General features: G+C 37.9%; 1 protein-coding gene across 6 annotated transcripts in view; it reads right to left on the bottom strand.

The window, feature by feature from the left end:
• Positions 1-19,901, bottom strand: part of TBL1X (transducin beta like 1 X-linked) — a 204,740-nt gene that overhangs the window by 75,336 nt on the left and 109,503 nt on the right. For all 6 annotated transcript variants that reach the window (XM_075522606.1, XM_075522581.1, XM_075522590.1 and 3 more), the window contains one exon: positions 17,574-17,681. The gene's annotated coding sequence lies outside the window, so the exon portion shown is untranslated. The remainder of the gene's footprint in view (positions 1-17,573; positions 17,682-19,901) is intronic.

A 19,901-nucleotide genomic window follows, 5' to 3' on the forward strand; every position in this document is an offset into this window, starting at 1 on the left:
AATATTAAGAAGAATCTTAACATTTCCGCTGCCTGCACTGAACCACTTCAGTTCACACGGACTACTTCAGGGCATTCAGAAACCGTGTGGTCCAAAGTCTCCTTGTGGATTTCGTTCCATGAGACACCAGGTCATTCCCAAGGATGAAAAGAAGCCTGGTTATTTCCCAACAAGCTTGACATTGTTTTGCCATTTCCTGAATGAGCATATCAGTCTTTGGCCACCACACAAATCATCTAGTCAGGACAGGCTATTTATATAGTTCCCAGATGGTCTTTATGTACTTTCATGCATGACATGAGCTTCGCAGGATACAACCACTCTGGCGACCTTGGTACATGTGAAACTGTTCTCTCCAAGGAAAGAAAGGTAGGAGCTGTGTCGTGCACATGGGTACATCTATTTATAGTTATGTCATGCACTTTAGCTAGCACTGCATCATTTTATTTTCACAATGCACCTTGGCATTTGTCATTGGCAGGAGTTCAATTCGTGTCATAAAAAATATACTGTCTCCAGTTTCAGTTCATTCTAGTTATCTGCTCCTTCCAAAGGGAAATCTGACAAACCATTTGCATTCAGGAATCAATTGGTACTTTTGACCCCAGCTCCATATTTTGACAGCAAACACTCAGCAATATTACCCATCTCTGAAATTATATTGGAGATATTATTGATATTCAGTGTTGCTGAATAAACTCTTCCAAAAGATTCCCTTGAGCCTGTCTTCACATAGTCTTCGAACTAGTAAGAAAAAAAGTCCAGATTCAGATATTTTGACCTCACCATTATTAAAACTATATGATTGAAACATAACAACCAACTACCTCTAGGAAACCCAACAGAAACCATGCCACAAATTACATTCCTTTCTGAGGATAACCAGTTATTCATAGAGATTGCTGCTTAACAAAATGGGCAATTTACCAACTGTACAGCAATTCACATAAATGGACATAAATGGTGTTAGTCCGTGCAATAAACCAACAATTTTGATGCAGTCAAGATGCTCACAGCCTCTGAAGGCTCATTCCACACTATTGAGACCCTAAAGCATAGCAAAGCGCAACTGTCGTTTGGGAGACCACAGAGAAGGTGGAGCCATTGTACAAAAGCAGAGATGACTGTTTATCTGCCCACGAATATTAGTTACGGGGGAAGAATTTGAAAAGTGTCCCTGATGCTTCAACTGCCCTTTTTTGGCTCATTACTGTGTAGCTCCGGGCCATAACTGAAACCAAACTACACATCAACGAGGGGTATTGACACATGACAGAAAAGGCTTGAGGACTTGGACATGTAACTGACAGCAAATAACAACTTCTGTTTGACAGCTATTCCAGGCACTTGCTAGACTGGTTTTGATATTCTGCTCCACTTCTGGGCACTACAACAACTTACAACAACTTAAAGAAAAGTTGTTGATGATGATGATGAATGGCATGTTGGTTTCAAATAGGTTTATTTATAGAAGTTGAGAAACATTTTATGAAGCTGCAAATATAACGAAAAAGTGACAGAACGCATAAAGCCACAGGACACACAACAGAAAAGATGCAATGTGCCTTTTTGCTCTCACTTGGAACAACTTCATAATTTTAGTACAGTGTTATAGCAAAATTCACCAAGGAACTTTGTTTTCTCTCTAAGTTAGGGGCACAAAGGAAAACTGCTTTGGGTGTCTGAAGTTCAAATTACACCTTCCAGTATTAAACTCCTCGGTCTATACTTTGACAGAGAATTGACATTTTCCTTCCTTGTGTTCAAAACTCTCCACAGTTTTAAAAGCAAGTCTAGTACTCAATACAGTCACACATTAATCTCTCTGACCTCAAAACTAAGGAAAATAAATGCCCCTGAACAAACTAAAAGAAGAAATGCCACTCTTGGATAGCTGAATTGTGCCTGTAAAGATGGCAATAGACTATTATGACTATTATTGGAACCATAGACAACCTTTTGTTTGGTTGGCTTAGCTACAGAAACCAGGGCTAAAGGCAGAATGAAGTATGTGCCCCAGATATGTGCTCTAGGTGCACCCCAGCTTGCAGCCTCGATGCAAGATGTGGGTCTTGCTCCAGAGCTTCGCTCTTTCTCCTGAGCTCTCACACGCTTTGGACAGAAGCCTGCAAGGAAGGACCCCCCGTGTGCAGCACCCGCAGGGCCCCCCCCAGCTCACTAGCTGTGGGAGCAGGCTGCGCCAGAGCTGCACCTGCCCTGCACTCAGGACAAGGTGCTGCGACAAGCCTCCAGTCCATCCCGGCAGGGGATTAGCATCCCGGGGCCCCTGCTCTCACCCCTCAGTTGGTAAGTCTGAGTGCTGCATTAGAAGCGGCCTTAAGATGAACAGCAGCAACTGATAAAAACAAATGGACAAAAATCAGGTTGTCTGGCTCTGAAGTCTGGCTCCATCGAAGATTTTTTTTGTGACCTTGATTTACACCTGAAAGAGGGTGTTTTGTCAGCTTCAGTCAGCAAGAGGTAAGGTGGCTCTGGTAGGCGAATGACGAAACGGAGGTATCATCTGGCAGCAGAAAAGACTCCTGCCGTGGCCCTCTCCTCTACAGCACCAGTGCTGCCACTGAAAATGTCTCTGCGATACCTGAGCGCAGTGCAGAGGCAGCAATGCAGGTGTAACTCACATCTTACGATTAAAGTGAAAAATTGTGTGATGTATTAAGAGACCTATGCACACACTGAATTATTTTTCTCTACTTCACTAAAGAAAAAAATCCCTTTTTAGAAAGAATTTCACTAGTGTTTTACAATCTCTCTTTAGCTATCAGCTTAAATACCATAGTTTGACCACCCTTACAAGTGAGTCGGATGGTAAATCCAGTGATTAATTACAAATTGTTAAGGTTTGTTTAGATTAGCTTAAAAACATGTGTTAAAAAACCACATATTTGTTTTCATATCCCACACAATCCCCCTTGCCTTAAAAGCTCGGAACTATCCCCAAATTTAGTAACAGCAACCTGCACCCATAGAGAAAAACAGTATTATCCAGAGACAAAATCCTTTGCTATGAAGTCTTATGTTTTGTCTTGTATAATCCCTAAGCCACTTTTGTTCCACAGAAAGAAAAATGTCTGTAGTACTGAAAATTACTACATTTATTTGGAACCACAACGTGCCTGTGAATAAAACCATAATTTGAACCCTGAAATTAAGAGAAAATATTTCAAGCTTGCTCCATATTTTCCTAATGGTATGTTTTATAACTCAAAATAATACGAGAAACTAAGCAGTTTAAGCTGAAGACTGATTCCCAAGGATTACATTTGATTCTCAATTCCAACTCCGCAACCTTGGGAAATACAACTTAATCTTTTTACTTACAGCACACTGTCAAGTGCTTTATAATAGTTAATTCAGGATTCATCCACCTCACCAGTGTTTTGTGGTAATTAGCTGGACAAAATTTACAGAAAAAATGAAACAAACCCCAAGATGATAATGCAAACCTTGTCAAAGGATATAAACCACCACATACCTCCACTTTAAAAATTCCCTTCAAGATGCAACATCATCACAATAATAAAAAAAAACAACCCTGACTTTGAATTCAAGGTTGATTGAATTTCGTCACACTCCCAACCTTCCAGCTTCCTGTTAATTCAAATTATTAATTGGCAGATATCCAGAAGAAGCAGGGGAGGGGAAATTAATTTGTGCATGTACTTAGACAACTAAAAACTCCCTTTACAATTGCTTATCTCCATATTCCCTCTGTTCACTTTCCAGAAGACCAACAAAATAAAAGCAGAAGCACTTTCTTAGTGGAAGAGAATGAAGTGCTAAAAGTACAACCCATTTTTCAGCAACTGCAGAAACACACATCCTTGCCTTTTCTGCTCCCCTTGTTTTCACCACTGGTATTAGTAGTTATTTTTTAACTGCTGCACAATATGGCAAGTCCCTCTGACAGGAGATGCAAAGGCAAAGCCTCTTTCCCAAAGAACTTGCAGTTAAAGCTCTCGACTAAACCCACTGGAGTTATTAAAGGATGAGACTTTATGGCTCTCAAGTGAAGCAGGGGCATGACAGTGATCCTGCGATACTTACAGAACCTCGTCTCTTGCTGTTCTAATGGAGGCACAGTTTAGGAGGAAGAAGTGGAGGGATGCAGGGGTCTACATGTAAGTGCACCAAAAAAAAAGGATTTCTCCACCTTCTCAGCTCGCTCTTTCTTACGTCACCTCCCACAATTATTTTTGTCTTTTATCGTTTCTTTGTTATGCTTTTAGAATTTCCCTATTTCCCCTCAGGGTTTGGGGTATTCAGAACGAAGGTTATATTTACACTGGGGTGGCTGAAACTTTGCTGTTTTCTATTTCCAAGACACAGTTGACTGAACTTGGCAACATTTACAGTATCTGCTGAAATCAACACCTGACTTCCTCTATACCAAGTAGCATTAATTAGATAACCGACATTAAAAAAAAAAAAAAAGAAAGAAGGTGATCACTGTCATCTGCCTCTTTTTGGTATCAGTCACTTTTTACTGCCACCATTAAAAGAGTGAATGGTTAAATCTGGAAATATTTGTAGCATAAAAAATACACAAAAATTCAAGCTCAATTGTGGCAGGTTATGCAGGCAGTAGAAGGGCTGGAGCTAAAAGTAGCACATAGAATCACAGAACCATTCAGGTTGGAAAAGACCTTTAAGACTATCGAGTCCAACTGTACAATAATTATGTTCATATGCCCTGCAATTTGTTCCTTACTGAAACCCCTAGAATGCCTGATGGCCAAAAGCAGAAAGCCTGGGGCGTTCCAGCTGCCACCGGCAGGTGACCCCAGGAGGCTGCAGGCCACTTACGGAGTGGGAGAACTCCACCGTGGGGAGCCCAGCCATGGTCGGGCAGAATTAGTACAGCACCGTGGCCCCGCGGATGAGGTTCTGCACTTCTTGCTGTACAGCCTGCAAGGCAATTTGAACCAATGGCATTACGGACTTGGGATTTTACGTTGCTCTTCATATTATTCCCATAGACAATGGGAATAAAATTGACTTTGGGAAACCAAAAGTCAACCTGCAGAAATTTTTTTCTTGCACATCACTGCTAATAAGATGTCTCAAAGTGAAATTAGCGCAGAACTTCAGGGGCAATGCCCCAATACCCCTTTTTGCAGTGTTGTTGCCATAGATAGATACGAACAGCTGTAATTGACCAAAACTTATTCAACCATTTGACTGTTGCACAGGGAGGGTAGGTTACACCTGCCTGTCTTTTGTCAGTATGGACTCTGGCTAATAGTCAAATATGCAGTAAACATATTTGTTACCATGTGCAACAGCACCAGTTCTCAGTATACAGTGAAGATACTCAAGATATCTGAGATATCTCAAGATATCAGAAAGATATCTGAGCTACAAGCTACGCTCTCACCTTCCAGAATCTGCACGCAAATTAGAAGATATAATTTAGCCTTTAACATAATCAAATACCCTTTAAACGTGAGGGGAATAACGGTTTATTTCAGTAGGTTCAACACCCAATTCCAACATTTCAAAAGATGGTGCACCATTAAGCAAAGCACACAAAACCTCATTTTTCAATTGCTCCCCCTTCCCAAATCTTTCTGTATTTGGAAATACTTTCACTGTTCTGCCTGTTCCAAGAGGCAAATAATTTCAGTTGCTGTTTAAACTGACTTGGAAAAAATGATGCACGCTGACATCCCTTCCCCAAGCCCTCGGGTGCTGCAAAATCCAGTCACATCTGCACTGCATACAGTATGTAACCACATCTTGTTTTTAAGTCTTGATCACATCCTTTTACCTCTATTTCAGCTTGGTGGGCCTAATTTAAGTAGTGGTTTACTAATTAGATGAAAAAGCATTAAAAACATTTGCAAAACCAATCAGGAATCAAGTCCCTGTGGCTATTTTGCCTTCAATGGGCTAATTTCCTTAGTTGCCAGATCAAATGTATTGCAGATGGCACAGACGCAAACAGCAGAATTCAAACTTGAGGATTATAGACAATCAAATGCCACTGATGAGCAAACCAAAACTAATAATTATAGCTTTTATAAAATGCATAGGAATTAAGAGGTTCGTAAGAATTCTACTGATAGCCCAGTTCCTTTTTGCTCCCAGGTCTGTTTACATAACAGTTACCGTACCCATCAGGTATAATACAAATGGGGATGGGGGGAGCATAACATTGACTGGTTTTATTCCAATACTGGACTGAAAAGCCTATTGATTATGTGAGATTACACACCATCCACAAGGAAATCACTGTTGTTTTCAAGTGTTAAATTGAAATTACTAGGGAAAAAAAGTCACTATGCTTTTAAAGCAATGACCAAATAACTTTATGTATTTTCCAGAAGGAAAGGAGGTAATTTCTAAGGGCAGAATGTTAATTTTTATGTGCTCTATCAGTTAAAAACTCTACATGCTAACCAAAACCTATTCTGCATTGCTCAAAACAAAACTAAGAGTGGCTAAATTAATAGAACTACTCAGATGACAAGATACAGCATACAATAAATCGTCATTGGGTTTAGGTTTTTTTATGCCCAGTCTTTAGGCTCAGATAATACAAAACACAGGAGTAGGAAAATGTGATCACAGATGCATGAATTTATATGTTTTATCAGTTCAGTTCTAGTTTAAAGCAGTTTAAATGAGCTTTGATAATGAAAGGTGACAGGACCAGATCAAATTGTGCAAGTGATTTGATTAGCTTCATGCTAACCATCATAGGTAGACGGAGTCATCTATGTCATCAGATGTCTGACTGTGGTAAACAGCTCAGCATCTGCCTTCCAAGGTAACATCTTCACAGGAGAGAGATTGAGATCTGCTGTCTTCACAAAGATTTTAGCTAAATCCCCCATTTCAAGCTTCTGGTAACTTCTCAAGACAAACAACTACGATAAAGAGAATGATGCAAGTTTCTAGAACACCAAGAAACCACTTGATTAATAAAATCTGCTGTGTAAACTCTCTCTAAATCATAGAATCATAGAATCATAGAATGCTCTGGAGTGGAAGGGACCTTTACAGGTCATCTAGTCCAACCCCCCTGCAAGAGCAGGGACATCTTTAACTACATCAGGTTGCTCAGAGCCCCATCCAACCTGACCTTGAACATTTCCAGGGATGGGGCCTCCACTACCTCTCTGGGCAACCTGTTCTAGTGCCTCACCATCCTCATTGTAAAAAATTTCTTTCTTAAATCTACTGAAAAGTATAATTAAAACTATGTAAACAAGCCCTAGGGCTGAGTTTAGCGGTCAATTAGAGCAACTGGGACAAAGCCACAGCAAAAACCATATACCTAAAATATTTCATCAACACATCAACTCCAGTAGTAACAAACATGCTGCAGTACCAGAAATTTTATTTCCTCCATCCCCGTAAAAACAAGGCCACTCCTATTTTGCTCTCTCTTTCAAAGGGACGTGCAATTCTTCCACTGCATAGCAACAAGGGTTTAAATCAATACAAATGCAATCTCATTTGTCTCCAATATATTTGTGTCAAAATTTTAGGAACGCAAAACATAATATAATAATGCAGACCATTACCTAGCAATGAGTTCTTAATATTCGCTCTCCTGTGAAATCCTAAACCAAAGCTGACTTAAGAGTCAAGAGAAGAACATATGCAAAGAGGCTAGACTTCAAAAAACCTCCAGCAAAGTTAAGATAGTCTTTACTCAGAGCACTGTATGCAAGGTGAGAGCAGACATTGGTCATTATTATTATTATTATTATTATTATTATTATTATTATTATTATTATTATTATTATTTCTATTATTATTTCTATTATTATTTCTATTATTTCAATTATTAAACTGTTCTTATCTCAACCCATGAGTTTTCTTACTTTTGCTCTTCAGATTCTCTCCCCCATGAAAGCTGAAAAGCCCTGGACTAGTGTAAGCATTACTTAGCAACAACTAAAAACATGAGTGTGTTATCAACATTATTCTCATACTAAATCCAAAACACAGCACTGTATCAGCTACTAGAAAGAAAATTAACCCTATCCCAGCCAAAACCAGGACAGCTTGCAAAGACTTTATATTAATCGACTTCCAAAACATTATCTAATTAGGATGAATTCAAAATATTCGGGCTTACTCTTAAGCAGATAATTTGCAAAGATCTATCAGTATCTAGACAGTAATTGAATGCATACATAAAAAGGGAAAACAGCTTCTCCAGTTTACTACTAAACAGAGATTTATCAACTCAAATTGTTTAAAACAGAATCATCCCACTATGATTAATAGTTTGACGTAAAGCTAGTGTTGTTTAAAAGAAGGAAATGAACAAAAATATTGGAATGATATTGTATAATCTGGAAAGGTTTGAAGCAATGTTTTGGGAAAACATGGCTGGAAAGACCTCCTGGCATATCAGATACCAAGGGTAGCCTTAGTGATATTTTATCACAGCTGAACTTCTGGCTCAAAAAATAAAGAATTTGCAAAAAAAAACCCCCATGAAACTGGTGGTGTAAAATGAGGTTATTGTGCTAAAACCTAAAGTAATATATTTTTAAAATATGAGATTACTTTGAGGTCAAATTTTGAAGCAAATTATTAAGCCTCAAATGACCAAAGATATTTAATATCTGTATTCATGGAATGAAATCACGTAAGTAACAAGGAGACATGGCTTCGTTTAAGGCCAAATTACAATGTTTATTCAAAAAGGTGCACTACACCTTTCTCTTGTGCCACTAAAAGGATTATTGTTTTTGCATGGTGATGCTCAATTTTTAATATAGAGGAAAAGACTCATCTCAATGTCAAAAGGTATTCATGTCAAATCTTTTTTGGAACAAAGTTTGTAACTTGAAAGCTCAAAGGACAAATAAGCATATTTTCTGCATTTCATTTCTCTACAGACATAAGAAGATATTCTAATATTAAGCAAGTCTTTAACACTGAACTTCTTAATAATAAGGCAAGATTATTAACATTTTAAAGTCTAGTTTGAGTTATATGGGCCATATTATTCAATTGCTGTATAAAAGCCAGCAGCTACACTTGAATTACACCAAGACTTCTCCAAACTAATTTTGGTTTGCTATCAGTGTTGAGCAGAAGAGGCAGAAACAGCAGCAGCATCCTTAAGCTAAAATACCAGAAGCAGCATTTGACTGCTCAGGATGTATTTACATATCATTTTGAAACAACTCCTTGCTATACGTTGATCTAGAACAGTATTTCTGAACTAGCAGTCCAGAAATTGCCATTAACTAGTATGGTAGGAATAATTCTTCAGACAGATTGCTGTTTTTCTAATCTTGTCAACTACACTTAATGGGACATACTCTGAACACACGTTTTTAGATAAACCAGCCAGAATGCAGGTTTGCCTTAATGCCTTTTGCAATTGCAAAAGGAAGAATTGGTTGGTAAGGGCAAAAGTACACTAAGAAGCTGTGAAGTACTACTGTAAACTGCAAGTTGATCTTTCACATACACATTTTTCATAATTGCCTATCTAGACAAAAGTTATAAAATGTGTGATATACTATATATGTATATAATTAAAAGATCATAGACAATTAATATATAGTGTAAATAGTTCAGCATAAAAGTAAAAGTATTATTTCATTTGCAGGCCAGTTCCAGTGCTACGTGGGAAGAAGGTACGTGATGTAGCTAATCCATTAAGGAGGCTCTCAAACAGTAACCTAAAGGGAAGCTTTAATTGTTTTTTTTTTCCTAGTATCTTCCATGAAGCTAACCTCAGGTTTTCCTTGGCATTTATATTTCAACGAAGAGAGAAAATGCCTAGCCAGAGTCTTGGACTCACTGGAATCAGAAAGAAGGGTGCCAGTGGCCTCAGACGAGCTATTACTAATAAGGATGAGTACAGATCACCACAGTACAACTCTTCAAAACATGGTATCATTGCCTTTTTGTTTATGAAGAATTCTCTGAGTCAGATTGGCATCTTTTCTGTGTTGTGGAGAATCAAAAATATCTTATACTTTTAACATTAGTTCTACAATGTTGAATGTAACTATTCTTTAAACATACGAACAACAAAAAAAAGTGGGTTTTTTTTTCTATTTTCTATCAAGGAATGTAAAAATGATTAAGATGAACATTATATCCAGAGGCCTTGATTATGGGGGGAACTGAGTAGGGACTAGAGAGAAAGTATTTTACATTTCCTTGATCAGAGATATGCAGTCATGCTATAGAAGGCGGCTCCTATGATTGATTATTCTCTTTATTAGGACTGGAAGCAGGCTAGATAAAAGGGAAATTATTTTGTGCATGCATCAGTTGAACTAAGCTTATTTAAACTGATTTAAGTTGACCATAAACACAATTCATGTTACAGATATTTGGGATGCTTGCTAATTTACGTTGTAGCTCACAGAGTAACCAATAAAAAAACGTTAACCATCTCAGATATAACAAAAATTACAAAACCACTTTGTTTTATTACAATGGATACACTGTTTGGAAGAGTGTCTTTCCTGTTCCCCATATATTTTCTGAGTAGGTAACAGCCATATTAACCCGACCTCCTGAACCATTTATTAGGAGACAATACAGCACTATACAACCCTGGGAAGCCATCTCACATGTGAAGGTCTGAATGCCATATGGATTACTCAAAGAGAATGGTCTTTGCCCAAGTCAATACAAAGACTATTTTGAGACATATTGCACAAATGGTTGCACCAATGTAAAACTGGGTGTGCTGCAGCTGTTTGCCTGTGCTGCTTAACTGGAGTTTACTGTCCCTCACAGCTGAACCACAGCAAAAGACTTTCTGATCTCTCCTGGCATTCTTTAAAGTTAGAACATCTCGGTACGTTTTAACAGACTTCAGCAAGAGCTGGCTGGAAACGGACTTTGCGCTGAAACAGTCAGGGACACTCAAGTGCACTGCTCTTTCGGTTCAGATGCGGGCTCTGTAATAGCTGAAGTCACCACAGCTATTTCTGTGGTGATCATTCACTCTCCAACTATACCATTACAACAACTTTACTAAGTCAGTGTAATCATATTTATGAAAGAAAAGCTTGGGCCAAGGTACTGCATTACAAAGCCAAGTGCGAACCTGTGACCTCGGTGTATAAGTAAAAATGTAGTATCGGTGATAACATGCTTGTAATTCCATTTTGATTAATTATACCTGAAATCTCACCAGTTCACACTGAAGAACTACATCTTAACTCTCACTGCTATAGGTAAGTAAACTTTTGAGAAAAAAAAAAATTTATTTCTTTTCACTTACAGCATTCAGAGTAAAGATTAGACAGTAAAATATCATGTGAAAATGCTCACAGGCTGCCTGAACATGGAAATTCTTCTGAAATTAACTGATGTTAATCTGTATATTGGGCAGAAATCTTTAGCATGTACTATCTATATAATAGTATGATTGTCCATAAATTATATTCATATTCCACTAAATCAAAGCAGTTCAGGTACGAACAGCTCATACAAATACGTAAATAGCAATACAGATCTTATACATCTCCAAGGCTTAATGTCTACAGAAACAACTTATTGAAAGAACAATTATATTACATGTTCTGTTTCTGTGTGGGACGACTGCAGGAGACATTCAGATATTTAGGAGTATGTTTAACTAGACTGCCTGTAGTAATTCCATTTCTACAGCATAATGTGATAAAAGAATTCAGTTTAAAACAAAAGCTTCAAGTGAACCAGCCTTTAAAAAAGCAGAAAATCCTATTCTTCTTCAGAGGAAAACTGTCCTAATTCTGTTTGGGAAGCAGCAGATTTACTGCACATACGTAGTCCCTCGTTACAGGTAGTTTGCAGAAGACACTATGTCTCTGGAATGTGCTATGCACACAGCGTTTGGGCGGTACAGGTACAAGGACATACCTGAGTTTTCCAAGAGTGCTGCAGCCTAAGCTGAATTCAGTGACCTGGGCAGATTTCTGCAGTTCTGCCCAGACAGGTTAAGCAGACTTCAGGTGGATGAAGAAGAACCGTCTGCCTGCATGAAGTCTCTTCTGAGCAAACTCACAGGGGCAGTTTTGGGCAATGCAGAGCTCTACTCTTACGCACCCTGTGGCAAGGTGGTATGCTCATGGAGGTATGCACCTTTTGCTTAATTTGGCACTCCAGGTAAGCTAAATATACACTTATTAATGATTACAACAAAATTGTCTTTCTCCACTCTACGTATCTATTACTAGCACTTTCAAGTGACTGGCACGGTGAATGTGGTATCCTAATCAAATCAAAGGACAGAGAGTACAGGATTGTCACAGCCCAGTCCTAAAAGGTCCGAGTTATGCCTTAAATAATTACCAGCTTAGTTTAAAAATCAATGGATAATGCATTTTACCATCTTATTTTGGAATGCTAGCATCCTCAAGCCTCTCTTCACTATTATCGAAAACGTTCCTTGGAACCCTAGCTGTGTTGAAGAAAAAAGATTTTAAAAACGGAAGAAAAAAAGAGCAATAATCTTATTCCACTAGCAGTAGTTTAAAATGCTACTGTATGGAAGCTCAAACCAAGTATCTCAGAAGTTGGCCATGACTGGAACAGTAGTTTCCTCATCTCTCCAGCACAATGTAAAGGCATAAAAATTGTTACCCGATAGACAAGTTCATGTTCTAGCTAGATATACTTTCTTCTGACTTGGCTGAAAGGTCAAAAAATACCAATTAAGTAATATTTCATGAAGAAAAACAGAGTTTGGTTAACTATGATTCACCAAGTAGCAAGAGAAGTATCAGGGAATATATAAATGAAACTCTGCTTTAGCCCTGAAACAGCTGCAAATTTAAAGAATGTCTATTTTTATGTCATTTTGAAATATGCCTATTTTTAAAAATATTATGACAACAGTTCACTATTTGTCAGTGAACAGACACAATGCTATGTGACTTTTAAGAATAACCACACACTACGAATACTGAATGCTGAGCGCTCAAAGGGAATAGTTCATGTGTAGGCCCACAGGTGCCATATTATTTGTTGACAATACTTGAAAAACAATTTTAGAAATCAAAATCAATACAGAGTTTATTAACTAAAACCAAGAATTATATTATAAAGGATATTGTTTAAAAGTAGTTTGATTTTTCTAGTTCATAAATCTAACCGACCAACTAAATGATTTGGTGGGATCTAGTGCCAACAGCATCTGTTGTTACAATACAGAATGCTTCTCTCTCTGCCTGTGCAATACCATTGATAAAGTTCTAAATAAATTCAACAAACCATTAAAAATCATTAATTGTAAAAAAATTATAAAAGTTGTTAAGGAACAAGTATGCATAGGTATATTATAATACTTTTCAAACTCATGCACTTGCAAGCCAACACTTTGATGATAGCTTCTTTTATTTCCCTTGTATAAAATGCAATGTTCTACTTATATAAAAAGACGACACACATTTCATCAAAATCAGCAGTCTTAATGCTGACCTACATATAATGAAACATTCTTCTCAATCACACCAAATGAATGCTTCCGAAATGTTTCTGAAAAAATACTGTTCTGGAAATATTTTTGAAAAAGAATATTGAACATTTTCTTATGTTAATCTGTGCCTGTGCACTTCTACCAAAAATAGTCACAACTTGCACTATCACATTTCATTTGTGACATTCTCAAACTGCATCCATTCCAAGCTCCTTGAACAACAGAAACCTGTTCAACATATCAGCTGATATTTTTGAAGTATCTTCCACTTATACCCTATCCATCTCGTTCTTAAATTCAAAGTAACTAATTCATACAATAAACATCAATCTAGTAAAGGGTGATCTGTTTCTTCCTAGGTATCATGTGCATACTCCTACTGTTTCTAACTGAACTCCCCCAACTCTTCATGTTTCCACATCTAATTTTGCCTTATCTGTTTCATCTTGCTTTTTACACTCTAAGGTTTTCTAGTCAAGATACTATAATTCCCTATGCATTCGTACAACATATCACACATGACCTTGATATAGTCAGCCTCTTGTCATTGTCACCCCCATCATATCAATAATAAACAATGATAACAGTAAGAATGCATGGGACAAAATTAACATGACCATATTTTCTTAAAACATATTTTTATTAGTCTTGATAGTGATTTTGGCCATGATTTTCAAAAGCCACTACTAACTTGGGGAAATAATTTTGGTGCTTACCTAGTAGAAGTGGTCTGAAACTCATCATGTAAAAAAGTGTTGCCCTAGCTTGGGCAACTGAGCTAGTAAAACACAGGACTGAAGAAGTTGCTATGGTCCATTCCCAAGTACAAGGGAAGATCCACTAAAAATGATTACTAACTTTGTAAAATCCTAACGTTTTTCTCTGCTTTTGGGTTTCCTCTGACTGGTTCAGATAAGTGATCATTACAGAACCGCTGAGCAGATTTGCACCGCTGCTCCTAACAACTCTCCAAAATCCAACACGGAGTTTCTACAACATTTAATGCCAGGAAGTTACATGAAATTTTCCTAGAGCTTCTTTCTTTGAAACCTGCCATTTTCTACCTGTATTGGCTCTGTCTTCACCCTAGACTGGTTAGAGACATTCTCTCGTGGAGAGGAAAGTCCCAGTGTTACTAAGAGATGGAAAAGTGTTAAAGCATGTACCATCACTCCTCGTTACAAAATCTCTGGCTAGTGTAAGACCAGCTGCATGTTTCAGAAGGAAAACATGAAAGAGATCCCGGAGATCTGCCTGATCTTCAGAGTGACAGGAAGTAAAAAGATTGATGATCAATTATTGGCTATGTATCTAGTGAAAAGTTGAGAGGTTCTGGCCTTCAGAACAGCAACTCACATCCATGGCGAGAAGGAGCCCTCTTTAGGGAATAAGCTTCATCTCACCAACATGTGGTTACTCTCTTTGGATAAGGACAACTTAGGGCAGGCAAAAAGCTTCTCAAGTAAACTGGGAGGTGTTACAGAAACAGATGCAATACAGACTCAATCCTACATATGGACACCTCAGTGGAGAGAAGAATCAGAGGCCAAGGAAACAAGCAAGAGAGGCTGTAAAGTCTTGTTTAGGAGGAAATGTTTTGTATAGTTGCTATCACTTTAAAATGTTGGGGAGATCTCCACTATTAAAACGTTAAAATCAGTACTTCTAACTTTTCAGGCAAAGAGAGCCAGAGAAAAAGAAATAGAAGATGGTACTCTACATTATTGGCACCATTATGTCTCAGAATTACTGATAAGCCAGTGGGACAAGATCTTGAATTCATATAGATAATATGCTAGCAGATCCCAGGAGGCTATACTGTTGGTAATATGAGATAAAGCAAACCACCAAACCATATCAGAGAACTGGATGATCTGCTCCTTAAGTACATATTTGTAAAATATGAAAAGAACTACGAAGGACGTCCATCTGAGAGATGTAAGCTACCAGTGCCATGCAGTCAGTAGTAAGAGCATCAGGCGCTCCCAAATTTTAGTCCTAGAATACTTTTTCAAATACCAAAAGGATAATTACACTCTGGGCCAGCGCATTCAATATGTAAAGTTTAGTTAATCACAAGCATGCAAGTTCATTGGCTCAGTAAACTACAGGAAAATTCTGCATTTGTGAGAAAGTACAGAGACAAAAATGTGGAAGGACTCTCCCTACCCCACTGCCACCAGGGACCAAAGGCCAATTAAACAGTCCAAAAAAGGCAACCTGTGGCAAAAAAGTCACACTCTAATTCTGGGTTAAGTGTGTAATTAGATTGAAATATACATTACTCATCAAAAAAAACCAAACCAAAACAAAAAATGTCAGCCAGAAATTAATTCAAATAGGAAATTTTGGGCTAAAGGAAACAGAGAAGAAAGCAGAGGGCTTCCAACTTCGGATTCATGTTTTAAAAGAATACAAACACACTATGCAAAAAACCCCCGAACAACTAACATATATTTGCTTCTCTGTAAGTAGAAAAAAAGCATTTTTACAGATAAGGAGGTCATTAGTAACCAAAATGAATGTTAAAAGACAACTTTAAATTAGAACACTCAGATAATTTGTGCCTTAGAGTCCTAAAATTGTTTGCAAGAGTATCATTTCAATGATGCTAATTTTCAATACATTTTGGAACACCAGAGAAATTCAGTAAGACTGCTAGCATTTTCTGCCAATATTTGAAGATGGTAAGCGGTATGATCTCAGTAATTATAGAGCTCTAAGCCATTATTAATCTCAGGCAAAATAACCAGCAAATTGATAAAGAATAAATTCACTCGGAAATGACACGAATAAAACTGATGCCAGTCAACACCATTTTATAGAAACTTGGTCAGTAAAACAGAAAGTTTGATTTAATCATCTGATAAAGTTACGAACTGTGCTCAACAGAAGTTACTCCATAAATGAAACATGCAGACTTTTGAACAGCATTTAGCTTACAGCCACACAACATTCAGAGTAAGAAATTATTATCAGTATCATCAAATGTGATTAAGACATAGATATAAAATAGTAGTTGTTAACAGGAAATAATAATTGAAGAAGAGTGTTCTACATTACTCCAATAAAATCATCCAGTACTAGCTCAACATTATCTAAGAGTATCATCAACGATACAAAAGTAAATACTACTGATAGCAGTTATGGCACAAAAAATGTCAGACTGGTTAACAGAGGTAGCAGAGTGGTTATTCAGAGTAATATGGATTGCTTTGTAAGATGGGGATGGTGTATTACAGCCAAGTGGACTTATGTAGCAAGAAAAAATGCAGGTAATACCCAGAAAATGGTGCATAGAAACCAAGGACTTACAAAATAAATACAATCTTCACTCTACAGAAACAATTCAATATAAATGCCAGTGAAACCTTATGACAAAAAGGAGTAATAAAACCCCACACATGTAAGTGCATAAGACCAGAAATACTACTTTTGTTCAAAGCATTAGTGATACTGGAATAGTGAATACAGATGTACAGCCCCCACATTGTTTTCCCAAGACGGCAAAGATCTTGGCTTTTCTTGATGTTTTCTCCATAATTCACCAAAAAAGGGGAAGAATTCTGTACCTCCTTAAGATGTTAACCAGAATGCCCCACATGCCGTTATTAGCACAGCAAGGGATTTAGAAAGTCATGTGAGAAGAACACAGCAGCAATTTGAAAAGGCTGCCGAGTACCAATGAATGTTACGTGAACACAGAAACAGTCTCTGGTCCATTCCAGGAGGGTAAGAGATCTCATGCCTAATGTTAGTGACTGGGCAGTACTGACAGTAGTGTAGGTGCAGTGGTAAGACAGATCTTACCACTGATGTGTTTTGGGGTTATTTCCTACCACAGCAATTACTTAACACAGAAGCCACTTAAAGAATTGTACAGCACTTCTTTGCTTTGCTACATTGTGGCTCTTCAATCTGTAGCTTAAAAAACTACCCTGAACAAATGTAGACTTTTTGTCAAACGCCTCTATTGAGAGAGCTGGACTGCCATAGCCTTAAATGGCAGCACCAGCAGAAGTACATCACCATGCATACGCACAGGAACTAACTGCATGTGTGGCTTCACCAGGGAAAAACCTGAAAGGCAGTTGGATAGGAAACAGTGTACCCGATGTAAGCTCTTGTTTGGCGATTACTTTTGGCTTACCTGGTCGTGAGACCCTTGAGCTGCTGAATGCTGCTCCTCGCAGGCTGCTGTCAAGAGTCTGGGGGTTTGAGTTACCATGGAGATCACCGCATCTGACAGCTGAGAGGGCTGCAATGAGAGACAGAGGTACCCGTCAAGCCAGTTCCCATCACCTCATCAAAACACGAGCATTTAACCCCTTTGCTTTTGGCGTTTGCCAAGGTACTAGCTCCCAAGTTAGGACCTTTGGCAGAACCGTAAGGGGAAAAAACCCAACACCCATCACAGAAAGAATTAGAGAGGCAAGGGCAAGCCCCAGCGACTCACAGCATTCGAGCGCTTTGCAAAGCCGTGCACTTTTTCAGGAACCTGGAAGAATCCTAATACTCCCTGAGCTTGGCTCAACAATTTTCAGCCTCTTCGGTCAAGTATAACATCAGCAAGCAATTCATCCAGAACCGCCGCTGAGCATGGGACTGAAATGCCAGCGCGCTGCCTCAGAACAGCGGGAGGACACAAAAGTGCTCCCTGAGAAAGCTTGCAGTGGGAATTGATTGAGCATCACTTCTGTGCAAAAAGAAGTAAGTAGGCCACAGAAATTACCTTCCTAAATGTTTTTGGGGAAAAGTCTAAAGGAAGGCATTTAAGAAAATCAAACACGAAAGATAGCCTGGCATTCTTCTGCAATAATAAACCTGTTTGCAGACTTTTCCATGCCTGCCATCAAGCATGATGAGTAAAGCCTTATTTCACATTTCCTCTGCCATTCGACCGCCGTGTATCTTGACTAGTTTCTTACTCCTGCATTTCAAGCCTTAAGTCTTATGCTCAGTTTTTGTCTATATAATCTAATAATGAAATGCTGTAAAGTGAAATGAGAGATTCATTGGAGACTTTTAAATTAATTATACTCTTCCACACAAATGTCTAACAGCTTTTAAAACTATACATTAAGGATCATTTTATGATATAATCAATTTAATAAATAACATTTAAACAGATCATCAGGAGAAGCTTTCATAAATGCGGTTCTAATTCTCAGTCTGCAGTACTACAACATGTTCTCATTTACATCACTGTGAGACAAGTACACCATCTAACCAAATACAACTATTCACCTGAGAAAGAGTTATACCTATTCTAATCAGAGGTGAATGACTATACAAGGGACAAGAAATGACTATTTAAGCATCACAAAGTATTAACAATACATCAGCTAGAAGTCCGTAGTTTTTCTGAGTTTGTCTACTGAATGGGTATGAATCTCCATCTACCTGGCTACCTATGTAATTACCTATCTAATTCTCAGATGGCATTCTGCGATGACTGTTGTCATCTCTCCATCTTATTTTCAAATCGTCTCCCACCTCATTTTTCTGTGGAGCATGTTATGTTTATGCAAAATATAATATACTCAAGAAGCATAATTCTGTGTAAATATAAAATCTGAAAACCCAAGCAACAATTAGAGGATTTTTCTCTTACAACTTCTCCATGTCTTATGGGAAAATTGTTAAGAGTATTATTATATTAAAATTATCTCCATTCAATACTCTGACATTACGCTATGCAACAGTAACTAACACATACTGAGGCTGCTCTGATGACAAGTATCAGGAAAATAACTGGCTCATCTGTGTTGAAGGCTTCTGCAAGATTCATGGAGTTTAAAGGACACTAAAATACTAGATACTCATACTGTGTAGATGAAGTATTGTTACTGAAGAAATTGTACTAATTCTGTCATAATTACACTCATAAATTGGTTGGGCTATGTTTTCACTTGTTCTGTTCACAAATCCTATGTACTGAATCACTGGTAGCTTTTACTAGTGATGGGATCACTTAAAGGCCATTCATCTTCCCAGGTTGATACAGAGCAGGCAGAAGGTGTCAGTACAGGCAGCACTGGTAACGCCAGCTGGAAAAGTTAATCGAATCCTATGACATGACCAGCGGGGTTACCTTGCCAGACAACTTTTTGGTAAAAACGTTCATACTGGCTCTCTACTGAAAAAGCTTTTTGTGTGAAGACTAGAGCCAAGGAAATAAAGAACTTTCACAAATGAAGCAAGGGGAAAGAGGCAAATTAGAGATTAAAAGATATGATTTCTTTGTTTTTATTTTATTACCCATAAATGTCAGTGACACTTAAAAGTTACACAGATTTCCCTTATGATTGGTGACAGCATATGCATGGATGGTTGTAATAATTTGTCATGCTAGCAGATGCCCCTACCCATAAGGCTTTACTCAACAATAAAACAGTTTCTTAAAATCTAATTTCATACAGAAGTAAGTGCTAATATAACCTTTGAAATAAAGCAAAGACAGAAAATGTTTTTTAAA

The sequence above is a fragment of the Mycteria americana genome, chromosome 1 (genome assembly GCF_035582795.1).
Source record: "Mycteria americana isolate JAX WOST 10 ecotype Jacksonville Zoo and Gardens chromosome 1, USCA_MyAme_1.0, whole genome shotgun sequence".
In the NCBI taxonomy this organism is placed as follows: domain Eukaryota; kingdom Metazoa; phylum Chordata; class Aves; order Ciconiiformes; family Ciconiidae; genus Mycteria; species Mycteria americana.